At 39.3% G+C, this 14,171-nt stretch overlaps 1 long non-coding RNA gene across 4 annotated transcripts in view; it reads left to right on the top strand.

Moving 5' to 3' along the window:
* Positions 1-13,762, top strand: part of LOC125615947 — a 97,668-nt gene extending 83,906 nt beyond the window's left edge. For 2 of the 4 annotated variants that reach the window (XR_007346552.1, XR_007346549.1), the window contains exons 3-7: positions 6,300-6,401; positions 7,066-7,136; positions 11,205-11,249; positions 12,141-12,235; positions 12,674-12,883. This is a non-coding gene — a long non-coding RNA (uncharacterized LOC125615947). Of the gene's footprint in view, positions 1-6,299; positions 6,402-7,065; positions 7,137-11,204; positions 11,250-12,088; positions 12,236-12,673; positions 12,884-12,908 lie in introns of those variants that run through there. The other 2 variants (XR_007346550.1, XR_007346551.1) reach the window with 2 other exon arrangements.
* The last annotated feature ends 409 nt before the right edge of the window (positions 13,763-14,171 follow it).

The raw sequence follows: 14,171 nt of genomic DNA, 5'->3' as shown, positions 1-14,171 counted from the left end.
ATGCTTGATAGGAGCCAGTGGTTAAGAAATAAGCCCTGCAGTGTCAGGAACTGTCCACGTCAAATGGGTACCCAGGGCCAAAGGACTGCAGGATCTTAGCAAGGGGAAACCACAGAGAAAGCATTAAAAGCAGAAAATGCAAGGGCTAGGGATATAGTTTTAGGGGTAGGGCGTGTGCTTAGCCTGTGTGAGGCCTTGGTTTGACTTCAGCATCACAAACAAAACAAACTCCAAATGCAAAAGCAGAAACTGCAGAGTAAGTAAAAGTTTCGCGTTTGTTTGGGAGGAAGGACAAGACTCAAGTTTGGCTGGTGGAAACCTGGGTAGATAATCTGGAAGGCAGCTTGGTGCTATGTACAGAGAGGATTTTGAATGTCAGATAAGAAGTGTATATTTCTATCATCTGAGTGGAGAACCATTGATGTCATGTGACACAGAAAGCACCAGCTAAGGATCATTGCTCAGGTCTAGTGGTGAAGACGGTTGCTTTGAGGAGGGAAGAGGGTAAGGCACCTGCAGCACTGACGTCCAGGTGAGAGAGGTAAGAGAACCTCACCTGGGAGACTGCTGGGATGGAAAGCTGGGGGAAATACATTGACATTAATGGTCTTTACATCTTAACCAAGCCAACAATTAAGAGATATCCCAGAAGATACATTTAGAATGAGCTGCTAATCACTGGGGAGATTTCAGCAAGCATGACATCAAAAGAGCCATAGATGAAGGTTCAAGGGCTTCAAAGGGTTGCAACACGGCTTTGAATTGTAGCAGATTGTTATTTAGAGTATTATACTATTAAGAGATGACCAGCTGTTCTCTCCTCCTTCAATATGTAATTGGAAAAAAAATTGTTTTCTCTTTATTCTTGAATATCTTGTTTAGGAACATCCTTCTTTGCCCATTGAATGCTGTAGTTTAGATTGGGATCTCAAATCCAAATAGGAGGGAAAGCTTTTCAGGCTGCCAGTTTTCATATGGAATTTGGGGTGTGGGTTGGATTGGAGGAGACTTTTTTTTTTTTCTGATTCACAAGGGAAAACTGAGTCTGCTACCTCTCTGGGTCTCTAGGGCAGCATTTGTCCAGAGAAGGGGAAGATTTCCAAGAGCAGTGTGGGTTGGAAATGCCAGGGACAGCCGTGCCTCTAGTAGGGGCAGTATGCTGGCCTCAGCTGAGAGAGGCTCTGGTGGAAACTTGAAGAAATGGCCCTGTAAGGGCCGGGTGTTCTCCCTTCTTTCACCTTCTTCTTAGTCACCCAGCAGCATGTCCCTGAGGAGGGGCTGGCGGGGGCAGTTGCAGATCTGGCTTTGCTCTTGGTACTTCTGCTCGTCTCCGTGCATCCTGTGAGCTTCCCATTCTCATTCTGGGTGACTCCAGGCAGCACAGCACAGCAGTCCCGCACACAGGCACTGGTCACAGCTGGGCATGCACCTTTCTCTTCTGCTCGCTTGCTGATACAACCTTGAACAAATTACCTAGCTTCTTTGAGCTTCAGGGATTTTTTTGTTGTTGCTTTTTGGCGGTGACAGGGATCAAACTCAGGGTCTTGCATTTGCTGAACAAGTGCTTTACTACTGTGCTACATCCCCAGCCCTGAGCTCCAGGTTTTTAATCCCCTGCTATGGTTTGAGTGTGTTCTCACAAGGTTCATGTGCTGGAATCTTAAATGAAGCAATGGGAAGTGAGACTTAGTGGGAGGGGAGGCATGTGGCTCATGGGGAAAGAGCCCTCACGAATGGATTCTTGTGGGAATCTATTAGCTACTGTGGAAATTTGGCCCCTTTTCCCTTTTTGCAAGTGTTAACTTCCCTTCTGCTTTCTGCTGTGAATTGATGTAGCAGAAGACCCTCTCTAGAAGCTAAACAAGTGCCAATGCCTTATTCTTAGACTCTCCAGTCTCCAGATCCATAACCCAAGATAAACTCCTTTCCTTTAGAAATTACCTTGTCTCAGGAATTCTGTTACAGGAACAGAAAAGGGACACACAAAGATACCTCCCTTTGCAAAGATTACACAAGAAACACACACAAGTTACATACCATTGTGCATATTCTCAATGGATTGTGGCTTTTATTATTAGGAGGACTCTCTTTTTAGGGAACTTCATGGTTCAAGTGGAGCAAATGGAACACTCAAAATCTCTTTGAGTTATGAGAGTAGTTCAGTCCTCACTTCTGGGCCCCTTTTGTCTCCTTCAAATACTACAGTGTGGCAGTTAACAGTGGACTGGATCTAGGGACATGAGGATAAGAAAACATGAGAGCAAGAATGAGATTCCAGGCAAAAGGGATATTGGTGAAGTTTGGACAGCAGATCTAAGCCCATAGGGAACAAGGCCTCCTGTAGTAGTTGGTGGGGAGCATGACCCAACACCAATACTGTATTCTGTGAGCTTGCTCAGCCACTGCATACCCAGTCACTGTGCCTAGAGAATGGATCAAAGTCAGAGGGAAGTGACACAGTATACAAAAGCACAGAGCTTATTGATTTGAGCCTGAGGCAAGAGGTATTGATCATAAAACAACCGAAACTAGTTCAAGAGCTGAACTTTCTCCAAGTTTGTATGTTGTGCAGTTTCAAATACTTGGTGGCAAACTCCCCAAAAAGGAAGTAGGAATGAATGACTCGATGCACAAGGCAGCTGAGGGGAAGAAGGACTTGGTGATTTGAAGGCAAAGAGGGCTCTGAATCTACAACCTGTTCCACAAGAGGAAAGTTGAAGAAAACCTGTTCCCTTCGATTCCTCGGGGTTGCCCATGACCACTGATGTTTTTGTAACTCCCACCCGCTCCTTCTTGCTGAGAGGGAGAAGTGAACAGGTTGGACCAACCTGCCATTGTGCCACGTACCCCAGGATCTTCAAAGGTGGAGGTCTTCAAAGAGGGTAGACAGTAGAAAAAGGACTGAGGTGGAGACGTTCCTTTGACATGGAATTGGGGAGAAAAGGGATTTAGGATTGTTCATTTTTGAAATAGCTGCAGTACTGTTCATAAGCAACCCAGCTATTGTATTTTTCGGGTCAATGACATGGAGGTACATTCATGAAGAAGGGGTGTGTTTACATCACCACAGTCCACGAAAGTCAGAATATTTTTCTAAATCAAAATGTACCTGATGTTGACCCTCACTTAAGTAGAAGAGCCAGAAATTCAATCTTCATCTTTCCTGTGGCTCCCATAGCCCTCTCCCTTCCCCCTACATAGTCAGGTGAGGTCCCTGGACCTGCCTTCTGAATGCTTGTTGGTGTCAGCCACATTGGGGCTTGCGCCTCTCCTTTGCCACTTTCTAGCTGATCCTGGGGAGTCTTTGGTCTTTAGTACACATGGCCCCATGTCTATGTGGTCATTTGAAGGCGGCTGGTTCTGACCTCTCTGGCCAAGTATATGCTCATGGTCTGTACTGGGAGACCCTGTCCAGGATGCAGCTCTCCCTTGGTCATTTTTATAGCCCTCTTTCCCGAGCTTCTTCCTCTCCATGGGGCTCTGCAGAGGAGTGTATCCCAAGTACTAGGACCTGAGTGAATCTCAACCAACTCGCCCAGTCTTACTTCTTATTCTCAAGCATTTGTCTCTTTGCTCTCCCTTTTAAAAGAGTGTCTCACTTTATCTCCCCTTCCAAGGTCTCCATGTGAGGGTAGAACTGGGCAAAAGCAGTCAACATTCATAAGCTTGTTTTCGTACCAACCCATTTACCAAACCTGTCTTTCAGCTCACCCCTAGGGAGCAGCACAGAAGGCAGGCCCCATGAGCCAAGAGTAAGGAAACCACTTCCCTCCTCCCTTTTCACTCCACTTGAATTGCCCAGATGTTACAGTTGCCACAGTGTTATCTTTAATGTGGAAGAAAAAAGGAATAAGACCCCATACCCTCTTGTAACATGATTTTACAATTTGATAACTATTGGAGGAACCTGAGTGTGAGCTGCGCCTGGTCCCATCTACAACGAGAGAATGGAAACAGTAGAGGGAAAAAGGGTTGCCTTGAAAAGTTGCCCTGTGGACCTGAGTGCCTCTCAGGACTCTGCTTCGTGGCTCCGGGCCCAAGTTACACACCATCCCAAAGCAGGGGTATGAAGTGAATGCCACAACTGGTGAGTGTGTTTTCTAATAGTTAGAATTATTACTTTTATTCTCTGAATGCTTTAAAAACCCTTTGAATTGTTGCTTCATTTAACAAAACGGGGAGGGCCATCAAATTCTGGCAAATCTTTTAGGAAATTCTAAGTATATCCATTGATGGTTCACATAGAAGGTGGATTTCAGAAAAGAGATGGGTGTTGGTGAGTTAGTTTGAAACCATGAAGGGATATTACCCCTACTTTCAAGCTAACACGTTAGCCAACTAGAATAGATAGATAGATAGATAGATAGATAGATAGATAGAAATTGATTTACACACACATACATGTCAGTCCTGATATCTGACCTTTAGAGATTCATAGCATGTATAAACAGATAACTCTGGATAAAGGAATAGGTCTTTTATTCATAGAGTAACTTTTTGGATTCTCCATACCCCAATCCAATATGTCTATCCACCCAGGGTTTGAGATTATTAAACCCAGGGCTTATACAAGAGTTGCTGACATATCTGCTTCTTTTCTTCTTTGGATCAATTCTAGGCAGGTGGATGAGACCTTTTCTTGAAAAGGTGAAAATCTTCTGGGACACCAGAGAGGTAAAGATTTCCAGGTTTATAACCCTCAGAATGTTAAGAGATATCTCTTGAGATGTCTCTACTCATCTCCAGAAATCTGTGTCTATAAATTCCAAGGCTTGTTTGCCATTTAATCATCCTTGAACTCAGGCTGCCAGTAAGTTTCCAACTAGGCAGAAAGATGCAAATATTCATGTAGCATATCCCTCAACAGGAAGTGGGAGATTTGTCCCAATCATTAGACATAGCATGGAATAAAGCTCAGGATCATGAATAGGAGGCACAGTTAGAAAAAAGGTTGATCTAGATGAAGCATATAAAAAAATATCCTTGGGTTGGATAGGAGATCATGTAAGTCCAAATAATCAGAAGTAAACATGCTGGAAACTCAAACAGATTCTGTGAGCTGAGAGAGCTTTCTAGATCAAATGCATGATCTGTTTGATGGGTCCCCATCCCTACCAAGGAAATGATAATGAATATGGAGAATATAGCATATGCTCTTAGGAACTCCTATAGAAGGATATAGTGTGGTAGCTGAGAGTATGGGATAAACTACCAGCTAACTGAAATTAAGGATTAAGGATGCACACTTAGTTCCATGTTAACACTCACTGAGTGCTTTCCATGGGTCAGGAAGTGTTCTGGGTACCTTATATTGATTAACTGAATGTAATTCTCTACACAACCTTATAAGGTAGGTACTATGATTATTCCCATTTTACAGATTAGGAAATTAAATCACAGGAAAGTTAAGGAACTTGGCAAAAATCATAAACTTAAGTAAGTAGCAGAGTTATGACTTGGACCCAGGTAATCTGAGTCCTGGCTTTTAACCACTACCCTCTGCTCTTGTGTAGTCAGACATCCTAATTAACTTTTTCAAACACTAGCAGGGCTGTGCAAGTAGCGTGTGGATGTTTTAGAGATCATAGATCCTATTAAATCCCTTATATTAAATTTCATATATTTCCTCAAAAGTCCCCAATCCTCATCCAATAAAACCTTGGTAATTATGTGGGATAGGTGACCTTTCTTTCTGGGTTTGGACATGAAAACCCTTTCTGTGCTTGACTTAGGTCCTCTTCAGGGAGGCCCTGTATTAGCAAGGAACTTGCTTGGGAGGAGAAAGGGAGATTCAGGAGCAGTCCCTACCAGGGCCTCCCTATTACAATTCCTCATTCAGTTCTCCCAGGTATGAAAACACAATGCAGCTGTTAATGAATGCAAGGCCACTGCCTGGGGCCCACAGGAACAACCAGGGCCCTTAGCTAACCCATCACCCGCACCTCTTCAGCTCTGCACTCCCCACAAAGGGGTCTCAACACATGAGGCATATCTTCAGCTTTAGTGGCTTCCCCTAACCCTCTGGAGAAAGACTTTGGGATTGTATGTTGGTTTTACTCTTCTTAATCCTAAGAACAGTCAGTGGAAGAAGCAAGCAAGATATCTAAAGAATGCTCATTTATTGAAGTTGGTGTAATTGCCTCTATTAAACTTAATTATCATAATTGTTGCTTGACTGTCCTAATTGTTGTTCCTGTTGCTTTTATAGGGTTCACCAAAGGCATTGTGAACTTTGTGTTGTTATTCACATGGTGTTTGGTTCTGCTTATGTTTTCAATCTCTTACTTTCTGCTCCTTAGGGATTACATAGTCTCCAACTCTTCCAGGGTGGGACAAGAAATGTGGCTGCTGCCAGCCTATGATTGCATGAGGCAATCAAACAAATAGACACAGTAAATCATGTAAGTGCAAAATACTCCCTGGAAACATCCTTGTTTCTTTTAGCTAACATTTATTGGGACTGTGTGTCAGGTGCTTTATATACAGCCTGATTTAATCTTCCCATACTCTATGTAGTATGCATGATGGTGTTGCAGATGAGAAGACAGGCACAGAAAAACAAAGAGACTGAGGTCACAGAGTTTGGAAGTGACAGCCCTGGGATATAAACCCAAGTGTATTTTAAGCCTAGAGATATTCTGTTAATTTATTTACTACAGTAATTAAGGTGCTAAGCTTTTGTTCTTTGATTTTAGGTATATGAATCAGGAAAGGAAATAGTCTGTTTCTCAGATGTCCCTAAGTATCTCCCTCATATTTCCTGATATTTTTACCAATAGTAACCCCTACCCCTTTTTAAATTGTCATTAATCTAGCTAGACATTTTTTCCATAATATTTTTCTTTACCATGTGTTTCTTTTTCTTATTTTTATTTATAACACAATATTGATGCAAGTAAAACTAAAAAAAATTTTGGTTGGGTATCTCCAACAAGCTCAATTCATTTTACTTAACATGCTTTTCGAACAAGGGCCCAGGTGAAATGCCCATAGATAACTGGGGATGATAACATGTGGATGTGTTGCCCAAGTCATTTATCCAATTATTTCATTTCCATCTGGCAGATTTTGGGGCCCTAAGGAATAGTATCTTGGAAGACATGAGTTTGAGCATGATAAGGAGTCACGTAGTCCAGGTATGTTCGGATAGTGCTCCTTAATAGGTGCTATTGAGAAGGAGAGACGTTGGCTCAAAAATGGGAAAAGAAGAATTTGATCATGTCCCAGATGGCATTTGTTACCCTTTATTTCTACAAAGCCTTCTCCCACTTTCCTTATTTATTGATTTGTACACCATCTCCTCTGTTTCCTTAGCTGGATAATTGGGATGGAACTTTGACCCTTTGGATCAATTGAACAAGTTGTCCTAGTGGATCAAATTCTACAATTATAATCAATCTGTGGGCCAGATTCGAATTTTATTTTTTTAGTAGTTGTATTTATCGACAAAATTTTCTTGGAGCCTGTTCCAATGGCTAGATGTTTATTTCAAGCTACTCTGCAGCCTGTTTTTGTCAATGCTGCAAATCTACCAGTCCCTGACTTCTCGCGACATAACTTTTGATCTGTGGCTTAGGTTATAATTGCTTAATTGACATGCTCAATCCAACCATTTCTTCCTGTTCTCCACATTTCCCACTTTCCTCTAGTCTATTGTCCACAGATTTCAGAATCAGCTTTCTTTCTGTTTTCAATGTTTTTTGTTGGTGTATTACAGTTGTACATAGTGGTGGCATTTATTGTTACATATTTGTACATGCACACAATATAGCAATATAATCTGGCCCATATCTTTTCCCAGTATTTCCCCTATCCCTTCCCTCTTACCTCCTCCTGAACCCTTTCCCCTGCTCTATTGATCTGCCTTTGACTTTCATGAGATTCCTCTCCATCTTTCTTTTTCTTTTTTCCTGTCTATGACCCTTCACTTTCTGCATTTGGCTTATTTCACTTAACACAATATTCTGTAGCTTCATCCATTTTCCTGCAAATGACATGATTTCATTTTTCTTTATGACGGAACACAGCTTCTTTCAATATATATACTGCATTATCTTTATCTATTTGTTCATTGATGAACACCTGGGCTGGTTCCATAGTTTGGTTCCATAGTCTGAATTGTGCTGCTATAAACATGGATATGCATATGGTGCTACAGTATGATAATTTTAATTCTTTAGGATAAATACCAAAGTGTGGTATAACTGGGTGGTTCTTTCCTAGTCTTTTGAGGAAACTCCATACTGATTTCCATAATGATTGTAACTAATTAAAAGTTCCATCAACAATGTAAAAGTGTTCCTTTTTCTTCACATTTTTTTACACAATTTATTAATGTTTGTACAGAATCAGCTTTCTAGAGTACAATTTGATTTTTCTTGCTTAAAATTTTTCAGAGACTTCAAAGATCTGGTAGGTGAATTCCAAACTCCTTATCATGTCAAGGAGGAACCTGCCTGATCTGATTCCTGCAACTGGTTTTCATTTTCTCTTATTTTCCCCTTCCGGAAGCCTGTGCCCTGGTCATGCCCAATGACTGCCAGTTTCCAAAATGGTTCATTCTCTTTTATACCTCTTTTCCTTTTCTTATGTGTTCCTTCTAACTAGATTCTCTTTCCCACATCCCACTCCATCTATTTGCATGTATCTGTTGATATTTTAATCACAACTAGTCATCACTTCATGTGTAAAATCTTTCTTTTTCAAACAGCTAAGAAAGATTACCTCTCCTGTTTGTCCCATTTTTCCTGTGTGTATTTATTTGCTCATCACCATCATAATCATCATCATCTTCATATCAGCCCTTATTACTGAGCACTCTCCTGTCATTGATTTACCAAATATTTAATATTTCCAATGTGACAAAAGCTGTCACAGGTTACAGGGCTGAGACAACCACCTATGGTTTCTGCCTTCCTGGAACCTTGAGTATGAGAGAGACTAACTTCCAGCAAACCAAGGACTATGAAATCACAAACTAAAATATATGGCATAAAATGAAAGAATGGGAATCCAGAAGAAAATGGGAGTCATAAAGAAAAAAAAAGTGGGAAAAAAATCTGGGAAAATATCTACTGAAGAAGAGACATTCCATCTAGAACTTACTTGTGAATTTCTTAAAAAAAAACTTTTAGCATCATCAATTCTTTTTATTGTTTTGTTTTCTATTTCATTGATTTCCATTCTGATCTTTATTACTTCCTTTATTTTGCTTTTTTAAAGTTTCATTTTCTCTTCTTATGGAGAAAACTGAGATTTTGTGTGTTTGTAGACTACTAGGGAACAAACATAGGGTCTTCTGGAAGTTAGGCAAGCACTGTGCTGCTGAGCTATACACCTAGCCCACTTTATTTATGTATTTATTTATTTAAATTTGAGACAGGGTCTAACTAAGTTGCCCAGGCTGGCCTAAATTTGGCAATCATTTCAGCTTCCTGGGATTATTATTATTATGTGCCACAAAACCTAGTGGAAGCTGAGATCTTTGATTTGAGATTTTTTTTTCTGTCTTATGTAAACCTTCTAATGCTCTAAATATTTCTTTAAATACTACTCTAGCCACACACCACAGTTTCTGAACTCTCTCTCTTTCTCTGTCTCATAATATTAGAGGTTGAACTGAGCTATTTTTTATTTTGACACAGAGTCTTGCTAAGTTGCATAGAGCCTTACTAAGTTGTTGAGGCTGGCTGCAAACTTGCCATTCTCCTGCCTCAGCCTCCCAAGTAGCTGGATTACAGGCCTGTACATCCTCTCCCAGTTCTGAACTGTGTTTTCATTTTCACTCACTTCAAAATACTTTCCAATTACCTTTTCTACTTTGATTCATGAGTTATTTAAAAGTATGCTATTTATTTTCCAAATAACCCAATCAATAAATGGGCCAAGGACCTGAACAGACACTTTTCAGAAGAGGATGTACAACCCATCAAGCAATATATGAAAAAATGTTCATCATCTCTAGAAATTAGAGAAATGCAAATCAAAACTCCTCTAATATTTCATCTCACTCCTGTCAGAATGGCAGCTATTATGAAGAAAAACAACAGTAAGTGTTGGCAAGGATGTGGGGGAAAAGGCACACTCATACATTGCTGGTGGGACTGTAAATTGGTACAGCCAATATGGAAAGAGGTATGAAGATTGCTTGGAAAACTGGGAGTGGAACCACCATTTGACCCAGTTATCCCTCTCGTTAGTCTATACCCAAAGGACTTAAAAACAGTATACTACAGGGACACAGCCACATCAATGTTTATTGGGCACAATTCACAATAGCTAAACTGTGGAACCAACCTAGATGCCCTTCAGTAGATGAATGGATAAAAAAATGTGGCATATATACACAATGGAATGTTACTCAGCAATAAAAGAGAATAAAATCATGGCATTTTCAGGTAAATGGATGGAGCTGGAGAAGATAATGCTAAGTGAAGTTAGCCAATCCCCAAAAAACAAATGCTGAATGTTTTCTCTGATATAAGGATACTGATTTATAGTGGGATAGGGAGGGGGAGCATGGGAGGAATAGATGAACACTAGATAGGGCAGAGGGGTGGGAGGGGAATGGAGGGGGTATGGGGTTAGAACTGATGGTGGAATGTGATGGACATCATTGTCCAAAGTACATATATGAAGACACGCATTGGTGTGAATATACTTTATATACAACCAGAGTTATGAAAAAAGTGTGCTCTATATGTTTAATATGAATTGTAATGCATTACACTGTCATTTATTTAAAAAAATCAATAAAAATAAAGTAATTAGTATTTCTACCACCCAGAAATAAACAGCGTATTCATTTTGGTTTCATATATGCATAAATATATACATTTATATGTGCACATATCTTTCTATACATTATAAAATATTTGTAATTTTAACAACTGAAATAAAATATAGAAAATATTTTTAACTCACTGTTTTTTTTCATTGAACAAGTTTTGTGAACATATCCCCATGCCTCTAAATATATTTCCACAATTTTATTTTCAATGCAAGATAGAATTCCATTGCATAGATGAAACAAACATTCTTTTGCTGAAACTTGTTTCTGATATTGCTATCATGATGAATATGCTTGAGAAACTTTACTTTTTATATATCTGATTATTTCCTTAAAGTTCCAGTAGTAGAATTATTAGGTCAAATATATAAATATTGCTTTATATCATTTTGGTATGTTTTACTCATTTTGACAGATCACCCTCCAGGGAGATTATACCAATTTATACTTTTGGAACAAGGTATGAGAATTCTCCCACACTCCATATGCTATTGTTTTAAAATATTATTGTTTTAATGTGCCTGATTCAATAGCTGATAAGTAGGTGCTATTTCATGTTTGCCATTTGTGTTCTTCTGGTTTCAATTGCCTTTCCAAGTTTTTTATCCTAATTCTGTTGTGTCATTTAATGATAATAATTTATTACACTAATGATCATATTATTATATATTATTTATTATGATGATAAATAGTAATGTAAAAATACTCATGGAAATAATGACAGCCAACATTTAGTAGACCTTTCCTTTGCTAATTATTTCATGTATTAGCTCTTTAAATCCTCATAATCCTTTAAAGTACATTCAATTATCCTCATTAAAATAAGGCAAATTTATAAAAGTAAATGACCCACCTAAAGTCACATAATCTGTAATAAGCAATCTGATTTGTTAAAAGCCTTTTATTGAGAATTTTAACTACTTGCCTATTATAGTTTTTAAATTATTTCTAGTTTATTGCTAATCTTTTAATTTGGATAATCTTTTAAGTTCTCTCTTTTTATAAAGAGAAATTCAAACTTTTGTAAAATTTTACATATTGGTCTTTCCTTTATTATAACTTCTTTTGTAGTTATGTTTAGGAACACCATCTCTTAACAGTGTGATTGGATGAGTATCCACCTATATTGCTTTCCAGTTTTTTTGTTGATAATTTTCAGCATGTCACTCTGTAATTCATTTGAAATTTATTTTGGTATATGATGTGAATTATATATGGAACCTGTTTTAGTCAGCTTTTTCTCCACTGTGACCAAAAGACCTGTCAATAAAAATTTTAGAGAAAAAAGTTTATTTGTAGGTTTCAGAAGTCTCAGTTCACAGATGGTTGGCTTCACTGCTCTGTGCTTAAGGTGAGCAGAACATCATGGTGGAAGGGTGTGACAGAGGAAAGCAGCTCAGGACATGGAGCCAGGAAGACGAGAGCTCTCCTCACCCTAGACAGAATGTAAGCCCCAAAGGCACACCCCCAATGACCTACCTCCTCCAGCTACCTACCTGCCTATGGTTACCACCTGGCTAATCACATCAGTGGATTAATGGATTAATTAGGTTAAAGCCTTCATAATACAATCATTTAATCTCTAAACTTTCTTGCATTGTCTTACACGTGAGCTTTTGAGGGATACCTTCTATATAAACCATAACAGAGGCCTTTTTTAAATAACCTATTTTCCTTCTAATTTCAAGATCTTACTCCAATATCATTCTGTCTTTGATTTTCTACCTTTATAGGAGTTGTTTGTATCTGAGGGGCATAACTTCTCTTTCTTTTTTAGTCTGAATGTGGTTGGCTATTTTTAAGGTCAAATCATGAATCAAGTCTCATTCCTGAGTAGATTTCTTCCAAGGCTCTGGCTCATCCTCTTGTACCTTCCTGTCCTAGGAGCAGACATCTATTTGGCTGGCCAACCAGAATACTCTGAGAAGGAGTTATGAGAAGTTGTATGATCTCTCATTCCCTGAAGATAGAACTGAGGAGCTGTCCACTGAAGGATCTTGTTTGACCCCCTCACTGGTATATGGCTCCTGGACCATCTTTGGGCATTGGTAAGCAATACTGGGGACTTCAAAGACATCAACAGTATATGGAGGCAGGCTGTGTCTTATATTTTTGGTAGGTTTTCTCTACATCTCAACCTGGGCTTCTTCACCAGTAATGGTTCTGGTTAATCCAACTGAGAGTTCACCTAGCCTAGCATTTGAAAGGAGGATTAGCAACTTCCACGCCAGCACAGATGACCTTAGATATCTCCAGAAATGCCCGGAACAACTTTATGTCAGAGTTAAAAGGAACTTAGGGATGATCCACTCCAACCCCATCAGTTTACAGATGAGGTAAGTAGTACCTCCTCAGGGTTCTGGTATTCCTAGCAGCCCCAAGGTCAGTTATTGAGGAAACCAGTGCTAGCATTTATACATCTTCTCCTTAGGTCCAGAGTCTTGTCCATGGGACTTGTACCTGACCTAGGATTGTCACTACTGATGACAAAAACCTGTGGAAGAAACTTCTCTTATGACTCCTCACGTATTTCCCTCTGATGAAGCACAAATTTAGTCTAATCTTCACTGAATCTTGATCAACTTACTTTTACCTAAGCCCCTAGTCCAGCCAGATGGGAAACTACCTCATCAGGGCTGGATGAAAGAAAATATATAGCTGTAAGTTGATGATATTGTTTCATGGATAATAAAAAAGCTGGAGGCTTCCTACTAGGATAAGTTAAGGAATGTGGAAAAAATGTTGGGCTCCACCAACTAAAAAAGTTACCAGATTTCTTAGCATTTGTTGATACAAACATGAAATCTTGTCTTTTTTTTCCTTCCTTCAAACTAGCTGCTCATATTCTCCTTCTTTACAGCATTCCCATTTATTTCTACTAAAAGTAGGATGGCAGAATAGACTTTTGGTTCAATAAATGGGATAAGGAACCAAACAGATACTTCTTTGAAGAAGATATACAATCGATCAAGAAATACATGAAAAAAATATTCAACTTCTCTAGTAATTAGAGAAATGCAAATCAAAACCAATCCAAGATTTCATCCCACTCCAGTCAGAATGGCAATTATTAAGAATACAAGCAACAATAAGTGTTGGTGAGGATGTGTAGAAAAGGTACACTCATACATTGCCCGTGGCACTGCAAATTGGTACAGTCAATATGGAATGCAGTATGGAGATTCCTTAAAAACTTAGATGACCTCAGATATCTCCAGAAATGCCCGGAACAATATTTGACCCAGATATATCTCTCTTCTCAGTCTATACCCAAAGAACTTAAAAACAGCATACTATAATGGCACAGCCACATTAATGTTCATAGCAGCTCAATTCATAGATAAACTGTGAAAGCAACCTAGATGCCCGCCAACAGATGAAT

This window comes from Marmota marmota, unplaced genomic scaffold (assembly GCF_001458135.2).
Source record: "Marmota marmota marmota unplaced genomic scaffold, marMar, whole genome shotgun sequence".
Classification (NCBI taxonomy): domain Eukaryota; kingdom Metazoa; phylum Chordata; class Mammalia; order Rodentia; family Sciuridae; genus Marmota; species Marmota marmota.
Note: the sequence above shows the minus strand (reverse complement) of the source record. Positions and strands in the feature narration are given on the sequence as shown.